This window comes from Salvelinus fontinalis, unplaced genomic scaffold, assembly GCF_029448725.1.
Source record: "Salvelinus fontinalis isolate EN_2023a unplaced genomic scaffold, ASM2944872v1 scaffold_0127, whole genome shotgun sequence".
In the NCBI taxonomy this organism is placed as follows: Eukaryota; Metazoa; Chordata; class Actinopteri; order Salmoniformes; family Salmonidae; genus Salvelinus; species Salvelinus fontinalis.
The window spans coordinates 271,873-278,118 of record NW_026600336.1 but is presented as its reverse complement, the minus strand read 5'-3'; the positions used below and the strand labels follow the sequence as shown (position 1 = coordinate 278,118).

At 40.4% G+C, this 6,246-nt stretch overlaps 1 long non-coding RNA gene across 1 annotated transcript; it reads left to right on the top strand.

Annotated features, from left to right (window-relative positions):
* The first annotated feature begins 707 nt into the window (after positions 1-707).
* On the top strand, positions 708-4,097 carry LOC129843377 (uncharacterized). Its single transcript, XR_008757830.1, has 3 exons — positions 708-759; positions 1,877-1,924; positions 4,012-4,097. It is a non-coding gene; the product is annotated as an uncharacterized LOC129843377 (long non-coding RNA).
* Positions 4,098-6,246: the final 2,149 nt, after the last annotated feature.

Here is a 6,246-nt window from a genome sequence, read left to right as displayed (position 1 = left end):
AACCATGTGTTAGTTTTTTCTGGCTCATAGACTACTTTCAGGGTGAGGAACCATCTAACATTACATTATAAAATAATACACTTCCCCTTTAATACAGTATGTGACCTCTGCCCTCCTATCCAAGGTGAGAAGCCCCATGTGTGGCAAAGCCTTCAACCAGAGCTCCAACCACATCACCCACAGCCGTCAGCACAGTGGCAACCAGCCCTACCATTGCCGCTGCTGCCTCTACGGCTTCCAGCGCAAACTGGACCTGAGACAGCGCATATACCTTCTGGCTAAGACCCTGATACCAGCTGATCTGAAATCAGTTTTAATAAGCAAGAGAACCACTCCACATAGATAGCAACTCAGACTCTCACATGGTCACAGCTGACCCCAGCAAATGTTTTAATTCTTAGTCTGATCATCGTTTTATTATTTTAGGTGATCAAACTCCCTTGATTGTCTGATTTACTGGCGTAGTTCAGGCGTAGTTCAAGGAATGGTACTTTGAGATAAAATACGTTTTAGTGTTTGACATCTAAATATACAGCTCTTGTGACGCCCACGTTGGTTCTCGAACTGAATCCTTCTCTTCAGTTCTCTGGCACATAAACTTTTACCTGGATTAGGCTGAGAACCCCCCACCGACCCTCCCTCCCTCCCTCTGTAAGATCTACCCTATAAAAGCAGAGCCATCTCTCCACTCTACATTAGAACACCTGATCACTACAACCTTCAAGCGCGCCACCGCACCGAGGAAGAACACACACACAGGTAAATACATCATTTAAAATACGTGCTTTAGGTTTATGTTTTAAAATCACTATTGTCCCCAGGCTCAATTACTACAGAGAGAGCCAGCTGTCGACGAGAAAAGCTTCATAGGCTGCGTTTACACAAGCAGCTCAATTCTGATATTTTTTCCCACTAATTGGTATTTTGACCAACCACATCAGATCTTTTTCAGAACTGATCTGATTGGTCAAGAGACCAATTAGTGGAAAAAAAGATCAGAATTGGGCTGCTTGTCTAAACACAGGCATAGTGGCATGACCTGAGCAGGGCCAACTGAGGGAACTTACAGATACGGTGCATGTCTAATGAACATCGAATCAAATGGCTACCCAGACTATTTGCATTGCTCACCCCCCCACCCCCTATTTTACGCCGCTGCTACTCTTTGTTATTATCAATGCATAGTCACTTTCATAACTCTACCTACATGTACATATTACCTCAAGTACCTCGACTAACCGATGACCCCGCACATTGACTCTGTACCGGTACCGCCTGTATATAGTCTCGCTATTGTTATTGTACTGCTGCTCTTTAATTACTTGTTCCTTTTATTTCTTACTCTTATTTGTATTTTTTAAACTGCATTTTTGGTTAGGGGCTTGTAAGTAAGCATTTCACTGTAAGGTCTACACCTGTTGTACCGCATGTGACTAATACAATGCATGTGACTAATACAATGTGATATGTATGGGGTACAGTGCAGAGATGGATCAGTCCAAAAATATATATTTTACCCACAATTTTTGCACAGAGCGAGTCAATGATTGGTTGATTATTTGATTGGTTGAACACTTATTTTTTGGTATTAATTGTTTTAATCACTGACATTATGGAGTATTTTGTGTAGATCAGTGACAATATCCCAATTTAAATCCATTTTAGTTGCTGTTTAACACACAAAAAAAACAAAGTAAAAGGGGGTGAATACTTGGGCACTGTCTGTAGTGTAACATCCTGATGCTGCTGCTGTGTATAGTAGTTTACCATTTATTCAAATTCAAGAATTTTAATTGCTCAGCAATTTACATTTGAAGATTTACATTCTCTCCGTTCCTGTCATCCTCTTTCTCGCCTCTCTTCCCTCTCTCTCTAGCAGCAATGGGAGCTAGTGGTTCAATCAACGTCAACAGCGATGCGCAAGGTATGTAACCCAGTCCAACTGGAGCAGGGACTCTGTATATGAATAAATTTGTTGCCACTTTGCATGTGGCCCATCCCACATGGGATCCTAAGCAGAAGCGACACTGCCACCGGGATGGGGGGGACATGTCCCCCTCAATATTCAGAACAAGTCGATTAGTCCCCACCAATAAATTCTTGTTGGGGTTGGGGGCCCCCCATATAGCATATGAACATGTCGTAAGCAATGGCAAAATATGTAGAATTGCAGGGAATTAGCTTTAATGGTCGACTTTTGGCAAGAAAAAACTCCTTTCTCAATTTTCAAACAGAAATGGGGTGTGGCTTTGGTTCATTGTGTCACTCTGGTCAAGCTGTGAACGACGTAGCTAGCTCATTAGCTAAGCCAGCCACTTGTAACTAGCCAGTATGTGTTGACGTAATTTCATGGGATTTGTTTTTGGATGGAAGCTGTAGAGATGGCACTTCCGTAGCCAAATATCATATTCATTTATTTTTTAAAGCATTAAATAACCTGGTATAATGGTGCTTAGATCAGTTAGTTTAAAGCGGTTATTTGTGTTTTTGACCAGTCTACCTTTTTAAACCTTTCTACCTTTTTTTAGACCAGTCTACCTTTTTTCTATGAAATATTACCTATAATGAATTACAATATGAGAGAAATAGTTTACCTTCCCAAAAATGTTTAATTAAACATGTTGGAATGGTGTGGGCGTATACTGGTCATGAAATATTCATGCGAGTAGACTGCTGATTGGCCAGCTCATCCGCCTCAGGACGACATCCTCGGACGAAATAGCAAGCATTTATGGAACAGGTCTGTTTGAGATACAAGTGTGAGGTTTAAGTGTTTTTTTTTCTCCAATTTATGCTTTCACCACAAATACAAGTATAGGATGATAACAGAATATGAACTTAAGTGAGATTTTCACTGGACAGTTACTTTAAAACGCCATAATTTTCTCTCAGCCTCATGGCAAAATGTGTAGAGTAGCAGGACATTTGCTTTAAATCTGCAACATTTCTCATCATGGCAATCTGTGAGGGATAGCAGGACATGAGCTATAAAACCTAATCTCTGCCCCATGGCAAAGTGTAGAAATGCAGGAAGTTCAAAAATGGCCCTTCCACTTATAATGCATTTTCATAGTACCCCTCCATACACCCCTCAAGAGAGGCATAATAAGTAATGTCAAACTGTAGAATTGCAGAGTACTTGTTTTAAAATGGCTTGTAAGACTATGCTAGTGAGTTTATAGTGTACTTTTGACTAAAGACAGTAGCGGGTGGATTGTTTGTTAACTGCCAATTGGGCTCCGGTTAGGGACCAGTATCCATTACGCCGATTCTGTTGCAAAACTTTTATTAAAACAGAAGCAAACGAAACAGGGAGGGACCTACCTGAATTTGTCCAATAGAAACTCTAATTTTGCCCCGTTTTGGTTCTTAAACGGTTTCCATAATTAATACACCACAGGACAAGGACTCCAGAGAACATTTAACCATTTATTGTAGCACAAAACGCATCCCAGCACAGAGGGCAAACGCATGAATAAAGACTACTTGAAAGAGTATGTATGAGTATGGTTTCTGTGAACAGACAAAGCAAGCGGCATAAGAGTTCACATCCAACAGAACAACAACGCTAATGAAGGAGTCCAAACATACACATCAAAAGTTACTAAGTTGAACTAGGGGTTAAACAATGAATGTAGCACATTAAAGGCACAGTTAACTCACGTTTATCCTGAACGCATACTAGTGAACTCAGACGAAGGCTGCCAAACCAAGAAATGTTTAGTGTGCTTGGCAGACATATTTATAGTGACAGGTCACCTGATTTTCATTTCATGGTGACCTGAGAAGTCACCTGACTTGGAGGCCTTCTTGGTATGGAATATTGTCATTATCTGCCTGAACAGTTCTGAACATTTACATTTGAGTATTTTCCAAAAATACTGTGTGTGACTGTTGCTCTCAGCAGTGTTCCTAGCAACACCTAATATTGACAACCACATTTCTTTCAGCACTGTCCAGTATTGACTATCTCTCTCTCTCTGTTTCTGTTTCATTCTCTTGTTCTCTTAGGTTGTAATATAGCCAACGCAACAGGCGGCAAAGTGCGTCTCTACCATAGGTCAGAGAAGATGGCTCTCTGTGACCTCATCGAGGGGAGTCATCTCAAGAAGGCCGACTCCATCCTCATCCTGGACGGCACCGTTAAGAAGAGCGTTCTCCCGCATAACCTCTATGTCACTGGCTTCCAAGTAGAAAGTGACAATACACACAGCTGCCCTAAGGAATCCCCACTGAACGGGTTGAACAACCTCCTGGCAGAGTATGCTGAGGGTCACCCCAAGTCCTACATCCTCACTGCCAACAAAGAGGTCAAGTTTGCCAAGACCGGAGAGATCTGGGTGGATGAGGACGGGGTGGATCACAACCCCAAAAAGTAATGCTACCAGGGAACCTGTATCTTAACACCCTTTATTAATCACAGATGATTAAACTACATTACATGTACAGATTAAAATTCAAGAGATTCAATCACAGATACATGAAATGGGGTGTTCTTACCGCTAATGCTTTTTGTATGGTACAAATCAGCAACTCTACTTTTTGACAAATAAATGTGTTACCAAACTGAGAAGTGAGTATGTGTTCTGTAAGATGTTATTATGACAAGAAACTCAGTGTGTGTGTGTGTGTAATTACATTACATGATTGGGGTTGACACCAGATATCCTACATAGTTATACTTATTTTAAAAGTGGTCAAGAACACAAGATTGTAATCAAAGTTTATATTTCTCAGGTTGTAGTCATGTTATTTCAAGCATACACCGTGATGGTGCAAGACACTTGCAGGGAGCACAAATAATTAGCGGAGAAAAAATGTGCACATTTGCTCATAACATTGGATTTGAAAGTCTTGTGAACTAGAATGTTAGATATATGTAGTGTTTCCCAACTAAAGGTTTGATGATGAGTTGAATCAAGTGTGTTAGTGCTAGGGCAAAAACTAAAATGTGTACCCCTTTGGGTCCCTAGGACCAGGATTGAGAAACAGCAGATGAATGCATCAGAATTAATGAACAACACTCCAGACAACTACTTTCACACCACATGGCTCTGTCCACCCACCCTACAATTCTGGAAAGAAACCATACACAAACTGTGCACCCTTTTGGGTCTTCAGACCTACCACTCAAACATCATCGGTCCATTTTAAATCGCCTTTAATATCGCCAAGAAAACAGTATTACTCAACTGGAAAAAGAGATACCAGCTGTCTGTTTGACTCAACCTTCTCACAGACCATATCACAATGGAAAGAATTACAGCATCCACCAAAGACTAAATTCAACCCTTCAATGAAAAGTGGACCCCCCTCAAGTCCTTGCAGCTACCGCTGAGCAGAACTCACCCTAGTGTTTCCTCTACCACTCAAGTTGCTATTACTGTTTATTTTTTAGATAATATATTATTGTATTGTTATTTGATTTATTTACTTTAGTATCTAATCAGGTTTACAAAACCAAATAAGATATCCCCTGCAACAATCTTTTCACCATAGGTGACTTCCCCCAAATACAAATGTTGAATTTGTTATTAATTGGTGTCCTGTCTACATTTCTAGTCCTGTCGTGTCAACCTGTCCCTACAAGGACCTGTTGAATGTGTGTCTTGTTTGCTTGTTTTTGTTGTTATTATTGTTGTTTGTTTATTCTTTGAGTCACATTAAATGGTCTGATGGGAACACACAGGGTTGGGAGGTTGTTTACTTAAATTGTTTTGGTCTGGGGTATTAGGAGCGGCTTCACTTTTGTAAAAATGTATACTGAAAACTTCAATAAAATAAATGAACAATTAGGAGTAGCCCCCCCCAGTGGTGTTGGTAAATGGTACCTTTCAGCTTCTGCTCCGTGGTACATTTTCTATCATATCAATTCAGACAGAAAACGACACGTGTTCGTTGAACTATTTTAGAAAGTAAATGAGAATACATTAGGTCTTGGCAGTAGGCTCTGCAGCTTCCAGCTCACTACCGTAGCAAAGCTAAATCATTAACATAATAATACACTTTTTAAAATTTGTTTTGTTTTTCAATTTGTTTTAAATTATTTGTACACACACGGTCGTTTGTACTATTTAACTAGGCAAGTCAGTTAAGAATTTATTTTTATTTTTACAATGACGGCCTACCTTCCTCTAACCTGGATGACGCTGGGCCAATTGTGCACTGCCCTATGGGACTCCCGATCATGGCCGGTTGTAATATAGCCCAGGATCAAACCAGGATCTGTAGTGAGGCCTCTAGCAC